Source organism: Mobula hypostoma, chromosome 20, assembly GCF_963921235.1.
Source record: "Mobula hypostoma chromosome 20, sMobHyp1.1, whole genome shotgun sequence".
NCBI lineage: Eukaryota > Metazoa > Chordata > Chondrichthyes > Myliobatiformes > Myliobatidae > Mobula > Mobula hypostoma.
In genome coordinates, this window is record NC_086116.1 from 60,489,612 (window position 1) to 60,502,008 (window position 12,397).

Genomic DNA, 12,397 nt, shown 5'->3' on the forward strand with positions numbered 1-12,397 from the left:
CTGTTTCTCCATAGAGCTTCATAACTCCATGACTCAGTGCTCTGCCATTCACTAAGATGGTGGGATGATCTTTTACACCAGAGCCTCTTCCTTACACCAACCCCTGATCCCTCAATATCATTACTAGCTAAATATCTATCTCTGAATTTATCTAACAGCAGAGGCTGCACAGGATTCCTTTAGTTCCATTATCTTTTTGGTGCACAAATTTCTCCTCCTCTCTGACTATATAGCTGCACATTATTTTGAGAAGGCGTATTCCAATTCTTAATATCACAGTCAGGGGAAACATCCCTGTATCTACCGTATCATGTCCCATTGAATTTTGTTATGTTTCAAGGTGATTATTTCCCATTCTTCTAAATACATGATAGAAGTCCAGTCTGTTTAATTGTTTCTCAAAGGACAACCACCCCTCCTCCTGTACTCAATATGGCATGCCATCTAACACTTTGACAAACATCCATGGATGCACTGTGGAGTGTTACTGACTGGTTGCATCATAGTCTAATATGGAAACACCAATACCCAAGAATGGAGAAGACTACAAAAAGTAGCGGATACAGCTCAGTCTATCACAGGAAAAGCCCACCCCCTCCCAACAACGAGCACATCTACAAGGAGTGCGGTCAAGGCTGGCAGCGTCCATCATCAGAGACCCCCACCAACCAGGCCATGCACTTCTCTCACTGCTGCCATCTCAACGAAGATACAGGAGCTGTGCGTCCCGCACCACTAGGTTTAGAAACAGTTATTACCCCTCAACCATCAGGCTCCAGTGCAGAAAACTTCACTCACCTCAACACTGAGCTGCTTCCACAATCTGTGGGCTCACTTTCAAGGACTTTACGACTTATGTTCTCATTAGTATTCTAATGATCAGTATTCTCAGCATTTTTCATTTCTTTTGTCTTTGTATTTGCACTGTTTGTCTTCTTTTCCACATTAGTTGTCAGTCTTTGTCCAGAACAAGGGGTCACAGTTTGAGGATAAAGGCAAAGCCTTTTAGGACCGAGATTAGGAAAAACTTCTTCACACAGAGAGTGGTGAATCTGTGGAATTCTCTGCCACAGGAAACAGTTGAGGCCAGTTCATTGGCTATATTTAAGAGGGAGTTAGATATGGCCCTTGTGGCTAGGGGGATCAGGGGGTATGGAGGGAAGGCTGGTACAGGGTTCTGAGTTGGATGATCAGCCATGATCATACTGAATGGCGGTGCAGACTTGAAGGGTCGAATGGCCTAGTCCTGCACCTATTTTCTATGTTTCTATGTTCCTATGTATAGATTTCATTGATTCTATTGTATTTCTTTATTCTACTGTGAATGCCTACAAGAAAATGAATCTGACATATACTTTGATAATAATTTTACCTTGAACTTTGAACTTCCGGGAAATTGTCTGGTGGAACTTCGTGGCTCTTCCTCTGTCATAGATCCATCTTCCCTGAAGCAGAGGGGAAAGGCCTGTACACACTAATCTCGATGTGGTTACACCTCAGCCTATATGACTGTAACTGTGTCAATTGTGCTTTAATGCAATGTAAACATATTTAAGCCATTCAGACAGTTTCTGCCTAAAGGATTCAAGGACCAAAGATCAATTTTATTTTCCACATACATTTAAATGTATTAGGAACTTGCTGTTTTGGTGCGGCATGCAACAAGAACAACCTGACTACTATAAAGAATAAAGAATTATATAAAATAATGTTAGAAGTATGAATATGGAATAAAATATGCATAAGTACATAAATAACAGAAAGTGGTGATGGTGATTGGCACCCATCTGTCTCAAAGGAAAATGGGTGATGGTCATCACCATCACAAGCCTGGGCAGAAGATATGGAGATCGTGAGATGCCCAGTCGTCAAGCTCCCCCTCTCGGCCTCACCAGTGCAGTCCAAAGGAAAGCTTATGAAGCAAAACGTCTGGCACCAACTTGGCTGCAGGAGCTGCTGGAAGGATGTTTAATGACGTCCAGCCGCCTCGGGGGCTCCACTCCGGATTTGCTATCTCGGTTTACTCCCGTAACCTTCGTCTCTCCCAAGGCTGCCCACAAGGCGGTGGGGCTATTTACCCGGAGCTGGGGATCTGGTTCCCGAGCACCAGAGCATGTCCACACATCGGTGGGCCTGTGTGCTATGGGTGCAGGGGCCAGACCTCCTCCCCGTCCTCTGTAGTTCAGCCTGAGTCTGAAAGGCGTTCAGTTTCTGTGTGTCGCCAGTGAGGAGACATTACATGAGGCTTGCAGTTGGAGAGACTGTGTCCTGGCAGGGAAGAGCTTACACATTCAGCTCTTCTTTTTGCAAGACTGCTAGCCAGCTGGTTAACAGAATGTACTTACAATGTAAACAGCATTATAAAAAGTGGTTTAAACGGTTTACAGAGGGCTGAGGTGATAAGTAGAGGGGGAGTAGGTCTGGCTACCTACTGCTGAAGGTCATGGGTCATGGGTCAGATCTTCAGTGCCGTACTCAGCAGTAAACATTGTTCAAAAGGACATCGTCTCTGTTTTGACTGAAGAGTTCAGCAGCAAATAGATACTTACAAAATAAGGATAATGTAGAAAGCAGAGAGAAAATTAGTATTCCAGATAAAACAGGTCAAAGCTTAAAAAGAAATTACTAAAAAAATGGCTGTTTAGTCTAATGTGGGCAACTCAATTAATTTTTTACCTTATTGCCAAGCTGCTTGGAATGTTGCATGTAGCAATTTGTATGATGAAGTGAGTGGGCTTTGATAATCTCCCAATGGGCTTGGCATTAATTTGAGCAAAACAAACAATTAATGTTCAGTCCTATGAGGAAAGAGCAAAGCAGAATTTATCGGACGTGCTATAAAAAGAAAAAAGACAGAACACCCCCAACAATGAACCAAGCGCCATGTACTCCTCCTTCACTTCCTCTAAAAACAATTCTTTTAACAGATGGTCCATATATTCAGAGCAAATCTGCTTCACAACCCAAAGGGGTTTCATAGGAAAATTATCAAACAAATTTGACAGCAACCCACTGAAGGAGCTATCAGGACAGACATTTAGATAGCAGTCACAGGAGAATCGACAATAAAGGTCTCATACACCCGGTGACCAGTACTCTTCACTCACAGCACCCGACTGGCAACCTGATCATTCCCAACCAATAGGAGCTGCAGAATGATGGAAATGACGAGGTTTCTGTCATTTTGGAAACTCAGTTGTGATTACCCTGAGCCTTCCATAATCAGAACCTCTGAAGTCATTCTTGGCTCCTTCACTAGATGACAATGTTCAGTAGACCCAGGAGTTAATGGCAAAGACAAGGTGTTCTTGGATTGGAAACCGAGTCAAGAAGAAAGATGCAGAACTACAGGCACCTGATTGACATTGGAGATGGCGGATGGAGAGAACACAGATAACCACAATGCACATGGATCCTTTTGCACTGACAATCCATCTGAGAGCAAAACTTCCAGGGTACTTGATAAAGTCAGCTCAATTCTTGAGTGTAAGGAGTTTTTAGAAAAGTAAGATAATTAGGTTTATAAAAAGTGAAATATATTTATATATTTATTGACATACAGCTTCTGGCCCTCCCTTTGGGTGAGTGCAGCCCAGCAAACCCCCAATTTAATCCTATCCTTGTCATGAGACAATTTGCATTGACCAATTAACTTGCTAACCGGTATATCTTTAACCAGAGCATCTGGAGGAAAACCACGCAGTCACGGGGAGAACGTACAAGCTCCTTACAGGCTGCGGCGGGAATTGAACCCGGGTCGCTGGTACTGTAAAGTGTTGTGCTAACCACTACGCTACCGTGTCACCCCTAGAATTAGATTTAGATAAGAGAAGTTAGCTTCATTTGTCACATGTGCATTGAAACATACAGTGAAATGTGTTGTATACATCAACGATCAACACAGTTTGAGGATGTACTGGGGACAGCCCGCACGTGTCGCCATGCCTCTGGCACCAACATAGCACGTCCATAATTTACGAAAGCTAACTGGTATGCCTTTGAAATGTGGAAGGAAACTGGAGGCCCCCAGAGGAAACCCATGTACCCTGAGGAGAACGTATAAACTCCTTATGGACAGCAGTAAGAGTTCATCCCCCAGTCTTACAGCTCCCATTGTAAAGAGTTACACCAGCTGTTACACGACCATGCGAACCAGAGCAGCACAAGTGTTTACAAACAGGCACACGAGAGCTGTGCAGAATGCCACAATTGCACTGCACAATTTAACCCCAACATTGGTGACCAGAAATGTGAATTTTGCTGCCTGACCTGTTGAGTACTTGGAGCAGCTTCTTTTTGTTGGAAATAATTTGGAAAATCTATAGCTTGGGTGGTTGATGATTGGATTGAGCTGTTCTCCATTCTGGGCAATCCATCTGCAAACGTTTCATCACCATACAAGGAGACATCATCAGTGTGCTGTTCACTTGTGGTGAGTTCTCTGAATGCTTGGCCTTTATACACTTATCAATCTGTTGATTGATCATCATTATGGAAACTCAGTTGTGACGTAGGGAGGGAGTTCCTGAAAGCATGGTTTTCCACAAATAAGTTTATACACAGACATATAGATCTTGATCCGATTTATAAGCCAATGCAGGCAAAATTCCAGACAATGCATGAAGTTCTCTACACAACCAATTGGCGATGAGTCCCTCTCCCTATGTCACAATTGAGTTTCCGTAATGACAACCAATCAACTGATCAATAAGTGTATAACGGCCAAGCATTTGGAGGACACATGACAAGCAAACAGCACACTGACGATGTCTCCTCAAATAGTAATGAAACATTTGCAGATGGATTGCCAAGATCGGAGAACAACTCAACCCAATCTTATTTTTGTATTTAACATTAATGTCTGTCTAATACTGATTTACCTATGTATTTTGTGTAAGATTTAGTTACCCAAAAGCTCTTTTGCAACAAAGAAAAAAATTAGAGACTACCTGTCAAAAAATGAAAGTAAGAAACAAAAGAAGAATGGATTTAAGGGCCCTGTGTCAGGACATCCCAATGCACTTCACAGGCAATTAATTACTTTTGAAATGTAGTCACTGTTTTTTGTCGGTGAATGTGACAGCCAATTTGCAGAAATCAAACTTTCATAATTAACATTGAGATAAATGACAAGTTCATCTATTTTTGGGAGAGCTGGTGCAGCAATAGCTTGTTGGTCTGCACATCAGGGCAACTCCCCAGCTCTTCTTTGAGGAGAGCCGAGGGCAACAAATGCCTGAGATGGAAGTCTTGTGTGCAAGGTGACAGCACTCTCTCACAGCTGTGCTGAAGTGTCACAGGCTTTTCACTCTGAGCTTGTGTGCCATCGCTGAGCCAAAGTAGCATTGTAGTAAGTGTGCAAAGATCTTCACTCTGCATTTTGAAAAAGAGGGGCTTGACAGGTGAGCACTGAATGAGGAAAGGCCGGCTCTCACCTCTTAACAAGCTACATGATGACTGACCAATGCAAAAATTCAAACATTAAAGAAAACATTCAAAATCAACACAAAAGGGACTCCCTTCAGACTGCATTCTCAAGCATAAAGTCCATTACAGTGACAAGCAAGGAATTAAATACATGCAATATATAAATTAGCTTGTTAGAGCATATTCAGGATTTAGGGTATACAGCAGATATTAACTTCAGCAACCAATTTTTAGACCTGAATGTGAATTGTAGATTAATTTTAAAATGCAGCCCTGGACAATAGTTTTCTTGGAGCCGTGGACACCAGTTAATTGAAAACCAGACAAAGCTGATTAACATTCATTTTGAGTGTCTGGAGTGTGGGTGTGAAGAAGGAGGTGTGAAAATTATGTGTAATGCAAAAGATGCTTTGTAAATACATTGTAACTATAAAAATGCCCTGCTGCTACCTTGGATTTTTAGCATATATAAGATCATGTAATATTGGGTCAAACAGGACTCTTCCTCCGAGTGTCTCATTTTGCTGAATATATACCTGTATATAAGCATCCATTAGTCTCGTGAGACCATGGATTTGTGCCTTGGAAGGTTTCCAGGGCGCAGGCTTGGGCAAGGTTGTATGGAAGATCGGCAGTTGCCCATACTGCAAGTCTCCCCTCTTCACAACACCGATGTTGTCCAAGGGAAGGGCACTAGGGCCGATGCAGCTTGGCACCGGTGTCGTCGCAGAGCAATGTGTGGTTAAGTGCCTTGCTCAAGGACACAACACGCTGCCTCAGCTGAGGCTCGAACTAGCGACCTTCAGATCACTAGACCGACGCCTTAACCACTTGGCCACGCACCAGCACTTCTGTATCCATTAGCTTCAGTGTCTCTCCGGTAACTTTGTTCATGTTACAACAAGCCAGCTTCAGTTTTTCTTGCATTGATAACTTATTTGATGCATTGAAGGGTTTGACTGTATCTATAGTTATACACTTAGTGGCCAATTTATTAGTTACAGGAGTGTACCTAATAAAGTGGCCACTGAGTGTATGTTCATGGTCTTCTGCTGCTGTAGCAAATCAACTCCAGGTTTCAACATGTTGTACATTTAGGGATGCTCTTTTGAACACTACTGTGCGACTATCATGCTGACAGGATTTGACACAGTGCATATAGTCACACACAGCACATATTGTTATGATACAGCCCATGTAGTTGCAATAAAGCACAAAACAATGAGAAAATAATATCAGCACGAGTCCATGAGTGGCACGGCCTGAAGATTGATGGTGCATGGGATTTTGTACTGGAGCCACGTTTCCGTAAGAATGAGCATGTAGCAGTTCCTCATCTCATGCTGGATCAGTTGCAGATGATGGTAATCCAGTTTGTGTTCCAGGAAGTGAACACTGGAGAGCAGTATTGATAGAAGAGCCAGCCTGTATTGGTTAGGCTTTTAACCTCGCATTGATTCCAGCGTTCTCTTACCAGAAGACCACTGGTGTGAAATGGTAACACTCAGTCTCTCTGCTCCATCAGGCCCACTTGCAAAAAATACAAAACTCAAAGTACACTTATTATCTAAGAACGTATAAATTATGCAACCTTGAGATTTGACTACTTACAGGCAGCTGCAAAGCAAGAAACCTGAAAGAACCCAATTTAAAAAAAGACCAACCACCAATGCACAGAGAAAGAGGAAAAAAAACACAAATCATGCAAACAATATAAGCGAGCAACAACAAGTGTTCTGAACCAAATGGAGTCCTTAGATTCAAACCCTCAGAGTAGTCCAGAGTAGGCCCAAAGCCTAGGTATCAGTTCATCACATTAGCAGGGCAAATCGCAGCAGAGTTGGCAGACACGAAGCACAGCAGCCAGGGCCAGACTCACAGCCAGAGTATTGCAGAGAACATCATGGGAGAGTGAGCTAAAACACCTGGCCTTTCCAGTCTATCTGGGCTGGCATTTAATTTGTCCAAACAGTGGACTGTACCTTGCAGTAGTACCCTGGATGAGGGAGCAGGAGCTCTCTTTGCCAAGCGAAGTTATGGGCATACGTTCAAGCACCCTCACATGAATTTGAGTTCCTCTGAATGCTGTTATTCTCTCCACAGATACTACCTGACCTACTGAGCATTTGTGCCATTTCTGTTTTTTATATTTCAGATTTATAGCAACTTTTAAATCTTTAGGAAGGCAAGATATATTGAACTTTCTTCCACTGGGATTTGAGTTCAGGAGCAGAGATATTTACCTCTAATTATATGACTCTGGAAGGTTGTACACAGATCTGGTCGCTCTGCCAAAATTTATACATGAAAAGGGAATGGATTGAAAGCTGACCCCCATTGATTTCTGGGGTGGAGGGCTTGTCAATGGAGAGGCTTAGTAGTTTTGGGCCTCCAGTCTTCTGCATTTAGAAGAATGAAAGTTGATCTCATTGAAATATTCAAAACTCTCTACAGCCTGACAGGGCAGCAGCAAGGTTAATGTTTATGCCTGGCTGGGCTGATAAGAACCAGGTCACATTCTTGGAATGAAGAGACGGTTCTTCAGAACTGAAATGAGAAGATATTTCTTTGCCTAGTGAATCGTGTATCTTTAGAATTCTCTGCCCACGAGGGCTGTGGAGGATCAATTACCAATAGTGATATGGATAAAATTATAGATATTGCAGCATTCTGCTGTTAGTGCAGGAAAATGAGGCACTGAAGTAAACAATTGGCTTTGGTCATGGGGCATGACAGAGAAAGCACAGGGGATTATATGTGCCTGCGATTTGTGTCTTTATATTTTGCTTCATGAATTCACAAGGTCTTGAAAGATGCTACGTAAATGCAAAATTTCCTTCTGAGCAATTTCTTTGAAAGTTGTACACTAGTTGTTGGACATTCACCAGGAACTTAAGGACTTAAATAACTGTCAACTAAACTCAACTAGGGGATGCTAGTCATGCACATAATTAGACAAATCACACAGCATATATTTTTTTGTTTTTAATTGAGTAGCTGGCTTCATTCTCAGGAAACAAACAAAATAATCTACCCTCATACCATCTGCATCATTTAAAGTCGGGAACACGATAATGGATCCAGCTGTGCTTTAACTTTTTATTCATCGTCACTTTAGTTTACACTGGCTCACAGTGGCCACTTTATCAGGTACTTTCGGTGCATGATAAAGTGGCCACTGAATGTACGTTCGTGGTCTTCTGCTGCTGTAGCCCATCCACTCCAAGGTTCAAAGTATTGTGTGTTCAGAGACGCTCTTCTGTACACCACTGTTGTGATTCGTGGTTATTTGAGTTACTGTCCGGTTTACCATACACCATCAGGATAGATCTATACAGTCCCTCAAAAGCAGAGGTGGAGGAGTATGCCTCATGATCAACTCTTCTTGGTGCACAAATATATCAGTGCTGAAATAATTCTGCTCACCAGATCTGGAATATCTAGCATCCTTTTTACCTACCACGGGAGTTCTCCAGTGTCATTTTGGTAGCAGTATACATTCCACCTCATGCCAATGTCAATCAGGCTTTAGATGATCTGAGCAATGGGAGCAACATGCACGAAACAGCGCACCATTGTTTTGGGAGATTTTAACCAGGCCAGTCTGAAAAAAACCACTGAGCAATTACCATCAACAGATCACTCACAATACCAGAGGAAACAACACACTGGACCATTGTGATGCCACCTTCAAAAATGCCTGCTGTGCTATTCTATGCCCTCAGTCTGATCACCTGGCTGTACTTCTACTCCCTGAGTGTCGGCAGAGACTGAAGACTGCAGCACCAGCAGTGAGGACCAAGAAGGTTTGGACAAGGGAAGCACAGGAGCACCTATAAGACTGCTTTGAATCGGTGGATTGGACTGTATTCAGGGATTCATCTTCAAATCTGGATGAGTATGCTGCAGTTGTTATCAACTTCATTAAAACCTGTGTTGATGAGTGTGTGCCCACAAAGACTTATTGTACATTCCCAAACCAAAGGCCCTGGATGAACCAAGAGGTACGTCATCTGCTGAAGGCCAGATCTGTGGCATTCAAGTCTGGCGACCCAGGCCTGTACCAGAAAACCAGGTATGATTTGCGGAGGGCTATTTCAGGGGCGAAGAGACAATTTTGAATGAGGTTGGAGGCGATATTGGATGCTAAACAACTCTGGCAGGGTTTGCAAGACATTACTTCCTACAAAGTGAAACCCAGTAGTACGAATGGCAGTGATGCTTCACTACCAGATGAACTCAGGCCTTCTATGCCTGCTTTGAAAGGGAGAACACAACTACAGCTGTGAAGATCCCTGCTGCACTTGATGACCCTGTGGTCTCTGTCTCAGAGGCCGATGTTAGGCTGTCTTGAAAGAGAGTGAACCCTCACAAGGCAGAAGGTCCTGATGGAGTACCTGGTAAGGCTCTGAAAACCTGTGCCAACCAACTGGCGGGAGTATTCAAGGACATTTTCAACCTCTCACTACAGGCGGAAGTTCCCATGTGCTTCAAAAAGGCAACAATCATACCAGTGCCTAAGAAGAATAAATTGAACTGCCTTAATGACTATCACCTGGTAGCACTCACATCTACAGTGATGAAATGCTTTGAGAGGTTGGTCATGACTAGACTGAACTCCTGCCTCAGCAAGGACCTGGACCCATTGCAATTTGCCTATCGTCACAATAGGTCAACGGCAGACACAATCTCAATGGCTCTCCACATGGCTTTAGATCACCTGGACAACACAACCATCTATGTCAGGATGCTGTTCATCAACTATAGCTCAGCATTTAATACCATCATTCCCACAATCCTGATTGTGAAGTTGCAGAGCCTGGGCCTCTGTACCTCCCTCTGCAATTGGATCCTTGACTTCCTACATCGACGAAGACCACAATCCGTGTGGATTGGTGATACATATCCTCCTTGCTGACGATCAACACTGGCGCACCTCAGGGGTGTGTGCTTAGCCCACTGCTCTACTCTGTGGCTAGGCATAGCTGAAATGCCGTCTATAAATTTGCTGACGATACAACCATTGTTGGTAGAATCTCAGGTGGTGATGAGAGGGCGTACAGGAGTGAGATATGCCAACTAGTGAAGTGGTGTTGCAGCAACAACCTGGTACTCGACGTCAGTAAGACGAAAGAACTGATTGTGGACTTCAGGAGGGTAAGCCAAAGGAACACATACCAATCCTCAGAGAGGGATCAGAAGTGGAGAGAGTGATCAGTTTCAAGTTCCTGGGTGTCAAGATCTCTGAGGATCTAACCTGGTCCCAACATATCGATGCAGTTATAAAGAAGGCAAGACAGTGGCTATACTTCATTAGGAGTTTGAAGAGATTTGGTATGTCAACAAATAGACTCAAAAACTTCTTTAGATATACCGTGGAGAGTATTCTGACAGACTGCATCACTGTCTGGTATGGGGTGGGGGGCGGGGGCTACTGCACAGGACTGAAGGAAGCTGCAGAATATTGTAAATCTCATGAGCTCCATCTTGGGCACTAGCCTACAAAGTACTCAGGACATCTTTAGGGAGCGGTATCTCAGAAAGGCAGCATCAATTATTAAGGACCTCCAGCACCCAGGGCATGCCCTTTTCTCACTGTTACCATCAGGCAGGAGGTACAGAAGCCTGAAGGCACACACTCAGTGATCCAGGAACAGCTTCTTCCCCTCTGCCATCCAATTCTTAAATGGGCACTGAACCCTTGGACACTGCCTGACTTTTTTAAATATACCGTATTCCTGTTTCAGAATCAGAATCAGAATCAGGTTTATTATCACCAGCATGTGACGTGAAATTTGTTAACTTAGCAGCAGCAATTCAATGCAATACATAATCTAGCAGAGAGAAAAAAAAATAAAAAAAAATAATAATAAATAAACAAGTAAATCTGTGTGGTCGGGAATCTTTCGGAAGGTAGGCCTCAAAATCCCCGGCCTTGCCTGCTTTTGGCGACTGAGAAAGAGGTCGAATCTCTCGGACAGAGATGGCGCTCAGTACTTGATGTCGGAGAGCTGATCAGAGCTCGAAGTTTTCGGATGACTCAGAGTTGGGCTGTGGTCGGCATGGCAGGGAGAGTTTTTCTTCCTTCTCCCGTCTGCGTGAGATGTGGGACATTTGAGAAGCTTTGAACTGTACTGTGCTCACGGACTTTCTTCATCAAGTTATGGTATTGTGCACTGTTGTAACTATATGTTATAATTATGTGGTTTTGTCCGTTTTTTCAGTCTTGGTTTGTCCTGTGTTTTGTGATATCACATTGGAGGAAATAATGTATCATTTCTTAATACATGCATTACTAAATGACAATAAAAGGGGACTACGTGTCTTCATAATCTAAAAAAAATCAATTACGTGTATTGAATAGATTAAAAAAACATGCAAAAACAGAAATACTGTATATTTTGAAAAAGTGAGGTAGTGTCCAAAGATGCAATGTCCATTTAGGAATTGGATGGCAGAGGGGAAGAAGCTGTTCCTGAATCGCTGAGTGTGTGCCTTCAGGCTTCTGTATCTCCTACCTGATGGTGAAGGAAAGGTACGTTGCATCCGGAGTTTCTCCGGTTAACGGGTGATTTCCCTCCACGCCTCTCTGACGTAGTGGGGAACCATGTACAAGGCAAGTTACAGCAGTGGTTTGCCATTGCCTTCTGCTGGGTGAGTTTCCAAAGAGATCACTAGCTCTCAACCCAGCACGGATGGAAAGTGTGCGGGGGAGCCAGAGGCAACAGTGAGTAAGGGGCATGCCCCGGGTGCTGGAGGTCCTTAATAACAGACTCTAATTTTTTGCACTTTTTTAAGTCTATTCAATATACGTATACTATAATTGATTGATTGATTTATTATTATTATTATTATTATTATTATTATTACTTTATTTATTTCCTTCTCTTCTATATCATGTATTGTATTGAACTGCTGCTGTTAAGTTAACAAATTTCACATCACATGCTGGTGATAGTAAAGCTGATTC